Raw genomic sequence first — 14,122 nt, 5'->3', positions numbered from 1 at the left:
CCATGTACTGACAATATTTCTGCCACTGCAAATAGTGCTAAAATTATTTTACAAAACAATTTTTCTCTTATGATAAAAGGACACATCCTATAATAAATGCTATAGGAACAAAAGATCTAATTTTTCCATTTCTCTTTTTAAAATTTGATTATATTTGACACACAGTGTTACATTGGTTTCAGGTGTACAACACAGAAACACCCCTCTACATGTTGTGCTGTGTTCACCACAAGCGTAGCTACCATCTGTCGCCATAGAATGCTACTATAATTCCATTGACTATATTCCCTATGCTGTGTCTTTTATTCTCATGGGTCATTCATTCCATTACTAGACGCATGTAACTAGCAATCCCCATTGTCCATCATCCCCACCCCTTTCCCTCTGGAAACAATCAGATTGTTCTCTGAATTGGTAGGTTTGAATCTGCCTTTTTTGCATGTTTATTCATTGTTTTTTTTTGTTTTCAGAGATTACATATAGTAACATCATATGGTATTTGCTTTTCTCTATTAGACTTATTTCACATACCATAATACCCTCTAAGTCCATCCATGTTGCTGTAAATGTCAGCATCTAATTCTTTTTATGGCGGTGTAATATTCCTGTTTGTGTTTGTGCGTATGTGTGTGCATGCATATGTGTACATGCACCTGTGTGTGTATATACCAATTCTTTCCCTCTTGTTTGCTCTCAATCTTCATGGATTTCTGTAGTTATGTTTAGGTTTTTTTCTCTCTTTTTTTTTGTGCATCTCTTATAAGTTTGGGGTTTTGCAGTTAACCGTGAGTATTATAAACACCATCCTGAATGGATAGCAGTCTATATTAAGTTGATGATCATTTAAGTTCAAACACGTTCTAAAAAAAACTTTTTTTTTACTTTCTACTTTTTATGTATATGCTATCATATTTTACATCTTTTTATCCACAGTTTCTTACATCGAATTATGGTCATTTCTTTTCCAATTAGAAAACTCCCTTTAACATTTCTTATACGGCTAGTTTAGTGTTGACCAACTCTTTTACCTTTTGTTTTTCTGGGAAACTCTTTATCTCTCCTTCAGTTGTGAATGATAACCTTGAAGGGTTGAGTATTCTTGGTTACAGAGTTTCTCCTTTCAACACTTTGTATATATCATACAATTCCTTTCTGGCCTACAAAGTTTCTGCTGAAAAATCACTTAATAGACTTACAGGGTTTCCTTTGTATGTGACATTTGCTTCTCTCTGGTGCTTTAAAATTCTCTCTTATCTTTAATCTTTGACATTTCAATTAGTGTTTCCTGGAGTGGACCTCTATGGGTTCATCTCGTCCAGAATTCTCTATGCATTTAAACCTGGATGTCCATTTCTTTCGCTAGGTTGGAGAAGTTTTGAGGTATTATTTCTTCAAATAATATAAATAAATAAATAAATAAATAAATAGCAAAGTTTTCTGCCCCTTTCTTTTTGTCTTCCTCTTAGACCTTTATAATGCAAATGATCATTTTTTTTTGATGTTGTCTAAGAGATCACTTAACCTATATTCACTTATTAAAATTCTTTATGCTTTTTGCTGTTTAGTTTGGGTGTTTTCCATTACCCTGTCTTCCAGACCACTGATGCATTCCTCTACATCTGCTAATCTACTGTGGATTCCCTCTTCATTTTCATGATTCACAAGAGAATATCCACAAAATGTTTTTTACGTTAAATAAATAAACATCATGGATTTTGTCATAGACTTTTTCATTGTGAGACAAATGAAGAACAAGGAGGAAAAATAACATGTGGAGAAGAAAGAGAGGGAGAAAATATATCCGGCAAAATACCACCACAAACACCCATCATTGTTTACATAATAATGCCTCCAAATGAATGTCACATTTTGATATAGCAATAGCTCTTTGTTTATTTTTCCTTTGTAAATGTAAACCCTGGCATTTTCAAACAGAATGGTGATTGATTATAGAAGAAATGATAACTGTCTTACTTAATTATAAAATATCAGGACATGTTCTGGCCCATCAATATTATAAAATGAACTACTGTCCCTGAGGGTGGCACCATAGTAAATACAAAAAGGTTATAGTGCTTAAATTCCACCTTCTTGTTTCCCACTGTCACACATAATCCCCATGCTTCTCTTCCTAAGTGAAAGAAGAAAGTAAGTGAGACTTGGAGGGACAGAGAAAGAAAATACTTAGGAAGGAAGTCATATGACAATTCCAAAATTAATAAGCAGGACTTATTTTAAAAATCAGACCTGTTTCAGGGTGCCTAGGTAGCTCAGTCGATTAAGCATCCGACTTCAGCTCAGGTCATGATCTTGCAATCAGTGAGTTCCAGCCCCGTGTCAGTTTCTGTGCCAACAGCTCAGATACTGGAGCCTGCTTTGGATTCTGTCTCCCTTTCTTTCTGTCCCTCCCCAGATCACGCTCTGTTCTGTCTCTCAGAAATGAATAAACATTAAAAAAAAATTAAAAATCAGACTTATACTTACTAAACCCTATATATCTTTTTTTTTTCCATTGAGAATATACTAAAGATTAGTTTTGCTTTGCATTTGAGAAGAAACCTTATATCTATAGGGCTTAGAAATCAATGAAGAATATAAAATAATTTAAATTGAATTTGAACACAATTCTTTCTTCACCTTATAAAACATTTGTAATGTTTTGTATACTACCCAGAGAATAACAACAATTTCTAATAGATGGTTCAAATATAGCACAGAAGATTTACCTAATGAATATTTTCTTAAAACACCTGAGACTAATTAAACCTTAAATTTTCTTTATAGTATCTAGTCTATAACTATAAACAAATAATACATTTATGAGTCTATCATTTGGTTTTTAAAACTTTATGGTACACAAATAATTGCCTCCAAGCTTCTGATGCAGTCAGTCTTGAAAGAAGGCCTATGAACTTGCATTTCCACAAACTCTCAGGTGATTCTGATTCTGATGGTTCCTCTGATCACATTTTGAGTAACAATGGACTAGGACAAAAAATCTACAAACCCTAAAGTGATTTTCTCATATTCGGCTCTGACTACAGTGAATTATTTAACCAGTAGAAAAGACGTGAATTGTTATACAAATTTACCTAGAGATTAAGTGAAAGGAAACTTCCCTTATATCTACTGTAATCATGTACACATGGCTTTCACAGAGAAACATGAACCCTTAAAGGTTCAGAGGAAATAAATTAAATCCACAAATAGCCTCAGTTACCTGTGAGATTTGTGGTACTAAGCATCTATGGCCATTTGATTTGAAAATAAGAATTATTTTGTCATATAGCACTTAGTGGATTAGTGAGTTTTGCCAAATTTTGGATACACATTAAGATTTAAAATATTCCAAAGTCAGTAGAATAAAAGCACAGTTTAATAAATTGCAGCAAACATACTGAAATAAGTGAAGACTAATTTTATTATGACAGTTGCCACCACATTTTAGACAGATAAATTTTTTTAAATGATACCATTTTTGGCATTGAGTAGTTCTATTTCAGACGTATATTTGTTGGAATAAGGTAGATGGTGTTCCAAAGAAAGTTTTTTTCCATTTCCATCATTTTACACTTGATTGACTCTTTTGCCTAACTTTTCCTTTTGTCTTATTTACAAATGCCTAGACTAGCACTGAGATTCTTACTGAATGGATCCATTTGTTTCCTGGCCATCTGCTTTACAACCTTCTATTGTGAATCACTGTGTTCTGTTTATCTCGGTTTCTATGGGGACAGATTTTCGGCATTATTGTCAGTTTTATAATAGGATCTCATATTTGACATGATTTAGAATAACACATGGAGGATGAGTGTATTTAAATAAGTTCTCAGGAAAAGCACATCATCTCTCAGGACTTCAGAATTTCAGTCTCTGACTCTTGAGTCTTATCTTGGATATCAGGTAATATATTCATTTACAATCAAATATGATGTCTTATTTTTATCTTTGCTAGAATCAGTTGAAAACCATTTATAAAATGTATATTACTGACTGATAATTTGTCGTAAAGAAACAATTGAAAGACATAATAACCTGATGTGAGGATCTAAATTTGAGTTCTGGATTTCAGTGCCTCTGAATTGACAGCAATGATTGTACAAAGAGAATGATGTGGAAAGTAGAAGAGATATGGTCCATCACCTCTGCTGGTGGGATTTTCTAAAAGCCTTTTTATTTCTTTGACTAAATATGTGACATTGACTTTGTTAATAATTACTTTTACCTTTAGCTTAAAGTTGGAGTTTAAATTTCATGAGAAAATGAATTCTTGAATAGTGTCAGCTCTCCTTTGGAAATGTGTGTATTTCAAAGGTTTAAATCATCTTTTTTTAAATATTACTTTATTCCCAGCATTAATTCATTGTCCATAACATTTTCATTTTCCTTTTCATCATTCAAAATAGTTTGTTTTTCTGCATCATTAACATGGCATAAAGGACTATTTAATTTAATAATTTCTTTTATTTAACTCATTTTCATTTTAATCATAATTTGGCTTAAAAAAGTTTATACTATTTATCATTGTGTTCCTTGAGAAATATTTTTTCAAAGACCCACCTCTGTCTATCTATCATCCTATCTATGTATTATCTATCATTCTGTGTATCTATTATCTATCTATCATCTATCTATGCAAGACTGCCTTCTGCAAATCTCTCTCAATCCTCTACTTTCAACAAAATGCCAGTAATAACACTAAAAGTTACACCCTATATTGTATCATATGACTGAATATTTGGTTTAACTAGTAGATGATAGAAAAACTTCACCAAGAAGATTTAATTTTTATAATTTGTTTAATGTAATGTAACAGTTCTGGTTTAAACCAATAAGGCCAAATAAGCAGTTAGGAACATGGAAAATGCCATCATTCTTAGTTCTATTGCATACGTTTAATATTTAGAGTTATTTAGCAGAAAAACAGTCTCTTCCATCACAGACATAAGTTGTTACTATTTGTTCTACCTAAACTGGTGGCTTCAAAAAAAAAAGACAATACCTATTATTTATTTTATAGTTTGAAAATGTTTTTATTTATATGTCTTCACTTCAGAAATAAATAATCTACTTTCTTTCTTTTTCAACAGCAATAAAATTGTGCTCACTTGCATAGAGAGAATTACAAACCAATATCAAATAATCTGAGATAGCATTAATTTGGTTAAAGAAGAAAATTTGGAGAAGCATATCGTTTTTACAAATTCAATTTGTCAAAGTACCTACAGATGTTCTCCCTGAAACTTCTTTTCAAATTGATTTTTCTCTGCCAGGTATCATTCATGCTCTAATACCGGGGTCACATCATCTACACCATTCTCAAGCCAGGAACCTGGCTCATTTTCCTGCACTCTGGTATAAAATCAGTCCCTGTTGCTTGCCTTTTTTCCTTCTAAACATTTCTTTAAACACTGCCTTAACTCTCTTCCTGTTATTCTGTGGACCCTATAATCTCACAACAATCTAAGGAGCCAGTCTGTTTCCATCAGTGTCCCCCTTACATGCTGAGTGATGTCATTTCCAACATGCAATCCTCTCTCTCGTTTGTGTCTCTTGGCTGGCTCCCAGCACCTCTCCTTACTTATCCTATATAGCCTAGCACAATTTTCGCTTTTGCTTTACTTTAATGCCCCCATCCTCTTGGTCTGTTCAAGATGTCCCTTTTGAGTGTTTCCATAGCCCTTACTATTTCCATATCATGGTGCTTATCTTTACTAATCAAGGTCCCCACCAGTCTCTAAGGTTCCCTGATGTCAGGCAATGTGTTTCAATTGTCTTTGCATTTCCAGTATTATAAATATAGGAATGAATGTGCTACTGATTTTCACATATGCTTTCACAGGACTCAGCCAAATATGAAGATCCTTGTCTTTGCCTTTATCATGGCTCTCATGGTTGCCATGATCGTAAGTATATCCGGGAATTTTGAAGAATATGTTTTTAGTAGTTATCCAAGGATTCTCCTTATTGTATTTTCACCTATATTTGCATTTTCCTGAACATGGCTTTAACAATTTTAAAGTTTTTATATAGGCATTTTCATTTAATCAATCTAAATATGTTCGTTAAGGATTTAGAATAAATCTTGGGTACACACACTAAACTAACATGGACACTCAAATGTAATCAATTTAATGTAAAAATAAAAATTTTTAAAGAGCTTCATAAAGATGTGGGACTGAGAAGCTAATAAAAGACATTTAAATATTATAAGGTCTAGGCCAAACAAATTTCAGGAGCTCCTGCCTGTATAGTCATTTACTTGTGTGTCACCAGGTAAAACTGCCCTGTTAGAAGCTTTCTTCTTCTTCCACTTCTTCCTTTTCCTCTACCTCCTCCCTTTCCTCCTCCATCTTCTAACCTCCTCCTTCTCCTCCTTCCCCTTTTGCTCTTCAGCCCTCTCCTTTCCTCCTTGTCTTCTTACTCTACCTACACCCCTCCTGATTCCCCTGCTCCTTTTTCACTTCCTTCTCCTCCTCCTTTTCCTCCTAACGTCTTCAGTCCCCTCTCTCTTTTCCTCTTCGTCAGCCTCCTCCTTATGTCCTTCCCCTCATCCTCCCTCTCTTCTTCCTCTTCCTCCTCCTTCACATCCTCCTCATTGTCCTCCCTCTATCTTTTTTTTATTATTCTTTTCAAATTAATGGTCCCTTTTGCTTTGGTATTCTTTGTGTCTAGTTACAGAGAAATTCATCAAGAAATAATAATACTTTTCCAACTAATCCGACAAAGTCTAGTGGATGTTTCAAAAAGATTGTGTATGGTATCACAGTAAATTTATTTTTTGTAAAATTACAGAAGTTGGAAAAATAAAAATTCAAGAATAGAGAAAAACATAATACCAGACTCTATTATCACATAAAACATTTTCATATAAGTAGCTCTTAACCTACATGAAACATAGCTGTTACAAAAATTGTTTTAAACAAGTCTGAAGTGTAGCTTTTCAATTTCTCTACCATTCATACATGACTGGTATTTCTTCCTTTCACACACACACACACAAAATTGGGCAAGTGTAAGTTGATATTAGAATGTAATAAATTAACTATAACAAAACCTACTCTTCATTCATTTTAAAGATGTCATTAGACAACTACAACAACAACAAAAACTAGTTTAGTGTATCAGCAACTAAGACTTTGTCTTCATTATGTTTAATCATAATTATGGCAGCTTGGTGCATTTTTACACTCAATTTGGAGTTATAAAATGAAGGTGTTCATTATTATTTGTTTCTTTTTTCCCAGGGAGCTGATTCATCTGAAGAGGTAAGACACTTTCATTCACTGGTAAACTTGATAATTAAGCATGTATTAACATTTTAATTTGTTTTTTTAACAGAAACATAGATTGTATCCTGCATCGCTTGTGAGTATTCCCTTGATAATGTGGTATCATACAGACATATTCTGTTCGTGAATATTTATTCTATGAGAAGAATCAATACTCATCTCTGAATCATCTCCATATAATTAATGATTAAAGTACACATTGATTTTACTTATTTATGATACACTGGTAAAAGACCCCAAGTCTTGTGCAACTAGTAACAATTAAATGGAAACTTGTAAGGCCACCCCGAAGAAGCCAACTATTCTCTTGATACTTAAGTATCTCTGTCTGACAAATAATTGCATTGGCCAGAAAAATAGCTGAAATTCTAATTCTTTTAAGTACGATACATGCCTAACGGAGCATAGAGGCTGCTAATGACATGTATGAGGTGGTGTCTCCACCCTCTGAATCTTTTGGAGAGTGATAAAGTCATTAGGTTAAGTTAAATGACCATGTTAAGATAGAAAACCTCAGTTACTTAACATTTTTCTTAGTAAAATGTACTATTGATATCCCTTATTATTTTGACATGTCATATCAGTGTGATAAGGTCTCAAAAATTCTTAGTAATATAATAAATAGATAAATTAGCACCAAATAAAAAGAATTAGAAAGAGAGATGAGGGACATTTGGATTAACAGAGTTAATATTAAAGAATATGGGACTACTAAGAGAGAGGAAGCTTATTATAAGTCAAAAGTCAAAGTAGCAGCTCCACCTGACCTGGATTAGTGACTTTCCTTCTCCCTGGAATATTCAAGGGGGTAGGAAGCTTGAAGTAGGAGCTTGAAGGTAATATTATAAAGAATATGGAAACCTTTTGTAAGTGGTTGGCTGTAATCAATGCCCCCACATGTATTATGAAATGGCAAAATTGTCAACAAACAGTAAAAAGTAAATGCTTTATCATTTTTATCTTCTTCTAAACATTTAAAAAAGGGAAGCCTAACCCAAGTTTAAAAAAAAAAACGATCATGTAGATGATATATAAGTTCCTACCAACATTAACAACCTAAGTTTTTCATGAAAATTATTGTGAAATAGGTTTACATGGTCATTGCCTCAATTCTCTGCAATTGTCCCTTTATTTTGTTTCTATCTAGAGATGGTATTTCAATCGGCCACGTCAATATCCTTGGATGCTTCCAGGTCCTTATCCAGCTCCTTTCAATGCTGCTTGGTAATCCCAGGATATGATTCCAGAGGTAAATTGGGTCTAGTAACATTTTATATTCTTCAGAACTATCAATGGTGACATGAAAACAAGAAAAAACAAAAGCCAGGTATTAAACCAAAAGCAGCCCCAGTTGCTGGTGTGGCTCTCCTAAAATGTAGTTATTTACTAACATGTTTCCAAAAGAAATCTTCTGTCCTGGTATGGTTAAGGGCTGGGATGTGAGAATGGGAACACCATTATCTTCATCCTGCTTATGATAATTACTGTTTCATGACCTTGAGCTATTCCTAATCTTTCCTAATCTTCATTTTCTCATGGACAAAACGGGCATTATGATGATATTGAGCCAATTCACTGAATTGGTGAAACTATTAAAACACATTACATAAATGACCTTGGTCAGAATTGTTGTAATTGCAGGTGGCAGCCTGCCCTGCTCCTAAATCTGTGCCTAATATTGTTTAAAACGTTTTCTTCTAAAATTTAATCTTTAGAGCAGCTGTATCAATTGTCAGAAAGTTAGTGTCTGAGGCTACACCCTGACCTATGCAATCAGAACCTATATTTTTATAAGATTCATAACACAGTAAAGTTTGAAACTTTTCCTTGGGGATTCTGACAAGCAATAGGATAGGGACAACTGGTTGAATATAATGCCAACAAGAAGGAAAGGAGATATTACCAATTTGCTTTTAGAATGTCAATTTTATCTAACTCAACATTGAATGTTATGAATTCTATGAATGATTCAATATTTCACCATAAAATTAAGCAATATTTTGGGGGAAAAATAAGACTGCCCTACATTTCAGAGTAAAAATAGTTCCCAAGGATTTGAATTATAATTAAGTGCACATGGGGTTTTCATTCAAATTTAATTCCCTATTGCCATTAAAGATAGGGCAAAGAATCTGAACTTGACTCCCTAACCATTAGGTAATAGATGAATAATATTTGATCAAGGGAGGATATATTAAAATATCTTTTGGGAGATGGGTGCCTGGGTGGCTCAGTCGGTTAAGCTACTGACTCTTGATTTCAGTTCAAGTCATGATCTCACAGTTCGTGAGTTCAAGCCCCATGTCCAGCACTGCACTGACAGTACGAACACACTCTCTCCCTCTCTCTGCCCCTCCCCTGCTCATGCTCTGTCCATCTCTCTCAAAATAAATAAATAAACTTAAAAGAAATTTAAGTAATTAAATAAAATATTGTTTGGGAGAGATTAACATGGATGAAACGAGTAGGCTATAGTTATGCTGAAGGGTGGAGAGAGAGAAATAGGTCGGTGATAGAAAGAGTCTGCATGAAATATGAGAAAGAGACTCTTAGTAAAGGCAATCAACAGATTTGATGATGAGTTGAATGAAAGACTAAATCAAGGAAGGATTAAAAAAAATGGATGAAGTTGTCAACATTGCATTAGCAAGTAAAAGTGCTCAGCAATATTCCTTTCAGAAAGACAGTGTTCCGCTGTTTCCCATCTGTTTCTTGGCTTTGGTTGTTGTTGTTGGTGGTGGTGGTGGTGGTGGTGGTGTTTTCCCACAGGGAATTTTGCCGTGTGCCTATGTTTTGCTTGGTCTAAGTAGGGAATGTTAAAAATACTCTGGCTATGTTAAGTGTGAAATCATAGTATTCAGATTGAAAAGTGACTAGGGAACAAAAAAGATAAAAATTCATTTAATCAATTTTTCAATAATGATTCAATATTCCTTAACCCCCTAAAATACCAAGAAATCTAATTACTTAGTATGTAATTAGTTTGCATAGTAAATTTGAAGATATGGAAATCAAGGAGTTCTTTAAAAGATTGAAAGAAACAATTGGAAATATATACAAATCCTTCTGTCATTATTTGAGAAAATAAGGTTTGAAATGAAATTCATGTTCATTCAGGCATGCGCTATTCATTGACCAGATCACGAGCAACAGTGAGACAGCCATTAGAGATATAAATACCATTAGCCAGAATCTCTGCACTCCACAGCTCATTATCTAGTTTTAAAGATGGATGTAAAAACACACACAGAAAATCATTTCAGAAAGAAGTATTTAGGCCTATTTTACCAGCAGGTCTATAGCAGCTGGAGAGAGAGGAATCTAGATAGACAATGAAGAAGGCCATTGAGAAACTACCAAAATAATTCAGGATGAGATATAAAAGCTTGACGAAAATTAAAAAAAAAAAACTAATAGAGATGGTAGCAATTTACTCTAAAGCAGAGTCCGATTATATAAGTATTTGAGAACAATTCTAGTCAGCTTTCCTCTGTGGATGATTTTGACCAAGGCCCAGTTTTTGGTAAGGGATCTTGTGTCATGTCAAATCAAAACAAACCCAAACTTAGTTAAGGAAAGACTTTATTCAGAACAAAATCCATTGCCTAAATGAGGAGAATGCTTAAATCTCAGAAATCTGCCAAGTGTCTCAAAATCCAACAGAAAAACCTTTTCTTTCACTGCCTAAGAAGAAGTAAGCAAAGATCAGCAGAAACTTTTGAGGGGAGCTTGGGCAAGCAGAGGAAACCAGTAGGACCTGAGAGAAAGTGTGCACTGTGGTTAGCTGATTCTCAGGGTAAGTTGATAAGGGGGCACCTCCATCCTTACTGCTTCTTCAGACTTGGGCTAAACAGAGCTCAGAGCCTATAGGAAGGAGAGAAGCCTCTTAAGCCTCTAATCCAGGCCAAGCAAAGGGTAACAAATGGGCAACTGTGAACACCTGGTCAGTCACAGAGGAATATATTTAGATACAAGTCAAAAAACAAGAAAGCATAAGGGTATTAGCAATGACTTGATCTGTAGTTCAAATTTAATAAAAAGAATGTTTTCTCTTTATCCACAGGCTTGGTGGAAAGTCCTATTTGCTGTCTTTCATGATGATTCTTCCTATTCAAAAGTCCTTTACCCACCTAGCAAAATTTTGTAGCCCGGGTATAATGAATACACCCAAAGTACTTTTAAAATCATGTGAAAAGTAATTAAAACACTCAGTTTTACTTTTATTATGGTATGTAGTATATCAGAATTTAAAAATAACTGGACCCATCTGAGGAAGTCTCGAAGCATAAGAGAGATTCAGGTGCTAGGAAACCCAAAGAAAGTACAAATATCTCTTATTATTATACTTTCATATTATCATTATTCTTTGGATTGTATCATCATCATAGTGCTTTTGGAAGCCTGATGTTCTAGTCCTGATGACTTTCTGATCCATTATCTCCATTCTTTCCCAGATCACTACTTCCAATAGCTCAAACCAAAATCATAAAACTTCAAAAACTAAAACTTCTACTTTAGTTATTAAAGATCAAAGCCAGCTCCTACTGTAGCTAAAACTATAGCTATTTCAGACATGCCGTGATATTACAAAATAAATATTTTCTATATAATTGCGTCTTTTCTATATAATGTTTTCATTAAAAGAAAAAAATTCCCCCCCCAAAAAACTGGACCCATCAATAAATTCTAACTTTTCAAAACAAAAGAGAATTCCAATCAAATAGTATTACATGAACAATCCACACCTGAGATCAATGATCAATATTTTTAAAACAATAGTCATGGAAGTCTCCTATTTGAAATTTCCTTTTTTCCCCCTGTTTTAATTAAATTATAAAATTTAAAAAGAAAATTATCATTAATAATAAATTGATTTATCAAGCAATTACTGGTTCTCTCATTGTATTTGTTTCCAGGGGTGCATAAGAGAATATCAAAACTGGTGGCTAAAAGCAACAGAAATTTATGTTCTCATATTCTATTGGTAGAGCCTTGCTCTTTCTGACATCTCTAGGGCACAATCTTTCTTCACCTCTACCTAGTTTCTAGCAATTTATTGGCAATCTTAGAATTCTTGGATTTGTAAATGCTTTATTTCAATCTCTGCCTCTCTTGCCTCAAAGCAATCTTCTCCCTGTGAGTCTCTCTCTTCTTAGGAATACACCAGTCAAATGGATTAAGTGCCCACTCTACTCCAATACGAACTCATCGCAATTGCATCCGCAGTGGCCCATTTCCAGATAAGGTCACATTCTGAGTTACTGGGGATAGTGGCTTCAGTGTATCTTCTGTGGGAGGGACACAACTGAACCCATTCCACCCATCTTTATTTTGATTCCCAATATAATTTTTCTGCAACCACTATAGGCCCAAACTCATAATAGTCTTTACTGTACCAAAATTTCTAAAGAAAAGACACACAGTGCTATTTCATAACCTTCTGGGACAATGATTATGAAATAAAGTAGTTTATGACATAGCAATTCTTAACATACCTGGGTGGTTATTTAAGGGGCATGAAAATCATCTAAGCAATTTCATTTTTTCCTTGAAATCTTCTGTACTAGAAGACATTCCAATTCATCCAATTTTCATGAAACCTCTAGAATACTAATCAAAATCTTGCCTTTAATTTTAATCATACACATAAGGAAAACTAATGCACATTTAGCAAGTGGCTTAGAAGAAAATCTCAGCTGTGCTTTTTTTAGCTATACTTTACTGGTTGTAAATATTGACAGCTTAAAGTTTACAAATTACACTGAATGACAATTTTTATGAGATAGAACGTTTTATTCACCAAAATTCATGCAGACAGGGCTTCTCTTCCGGAGAAAAGCAGCCCAAACTAAAGGCCAACCCCACAGGGTTGCACACAGCAGAGAGAAATGTGAAGGGCCAAAGACATTTGAAAGGAACAAAAGGAGGGTGCTGAGACTCAGAGGCTGAGGAATGAAGGGAAGATGAAGGGAAGCTGGTAGAATGTTGAGTTGAGTGTGTTGTGTGTTCTGTCCTGAACCAGCCCTACAAGACCTGAAACTTAACAAACTCCAAATAGAACTTTTTGTTGTTTCTCTTCCTGAGTTTTAGTTAATTTCACCTGTCCTTGTATAGACTTTAGCCTAAGAGAAATGAGTGATTTTTTTTCTCCTCTGCTGTTTCATCTTTTACATATACCAATATATATCAGGTCTGTCACTGATCACATCTCTTTGATCTGTTTCCCAATGACTATATACATGCTCCTTTCTGATGTTCAGTCCCTGCCTCATGGGGTTCCTTCACATTTATTTCTACTAATCAAACGTCAGCCGAAGATTCAGATCTCCAGTATTCTTTCTCTGGGAAGTTTTCTCCTGCTTTTAGAATGTTCTCCTTCTCAGTGTTTGGCTACATTAATTGCAGACCCATGCCTACACTAATCTCAACTATTTCTCCTCAAGTCAGGGGAATTGTGGATTCCTTATAGGCACCACCTTGCTGTGTACAGTTGGTAAATTTTCTCTAGCCAACAGGCTGGGGCAATCACGGGATTTATCTTGCCTTTATTCTCTTCTCTGGAGGATACATTCTAAATTCCTAATGTACAATATATTAAAATTGAGATATCATATATTGTTTTCTCTCTTAAGTTACTTAAGGCATGAGGGTGAATGTAGTCTCTGAAATGCAGTCATCACCAGAAGCTGTTTTCTGGATTAAAAGCCTTTTGAAGTCCTTACAGTGTCCTAAAAATCCTGTATTATCTGGCCCTTTTTGCTTTTTTGACCTTGATTCACCAAACATCCTCAATTCCAACCACACTGGTTCTATTTGCTGTATTTTAAGTG

At 34.4% G+C, this 14,122-nt stretch overlaps 1 long non-coding RNA gene across 3 annotated transcripts; it reads left to right on the top strand.

Moving 5' to 3' along the window:
- The first annotated feature begins 3,815 nt into the window (after positions 1–3,815).
- On the top strand, positions 3,816–11,515 carry LOC125163915 (uncharacterized). Of its 3 annotated transcripts, XR_007151584.1 has the most exons (7): positions 3,816–3,903; positions 5,274–5,355; positions 5,843–5,906; positions 7,248–7,268; positions 7,342–7,368; positions 8,440–8,541; positions 11,356–11,515. It is a non-coding gene; the product is annotated as an uncharacterized LOC125163915 (long non-coding RNA). The 3 variants fall into 3 exon arrangements; XR_007151583.1 differs by lacking the exon at positions 5,274–5,355; XR_007151585.1 differs by lacking the exons at positions 3,816–3,903; positions 5,274–5,355 and adding an exon at positions 5,187–5,273.
- Positions 11,516–14,122: the final 2,607 nt, after the last annotated feature.

Source organism: Prionailurus viverrinus, chromosome B1, assembly GCF_022837055.1.
Source record: "Prionailurus viverrinus isolate Anna chromosome B1, UM_Priviv_1.0, whole genome shotgun sequence".
NCBI lineage: Eukaryota > Metazoa > Chordata > Mammalia > Carnivora > Felidae > Prionailurus > Prionailurus viverrinus.
Note: the sequence above shows the minus strand (reverse complement) of the source record. Positions and strands in the feature narration are given on the sequence as shown.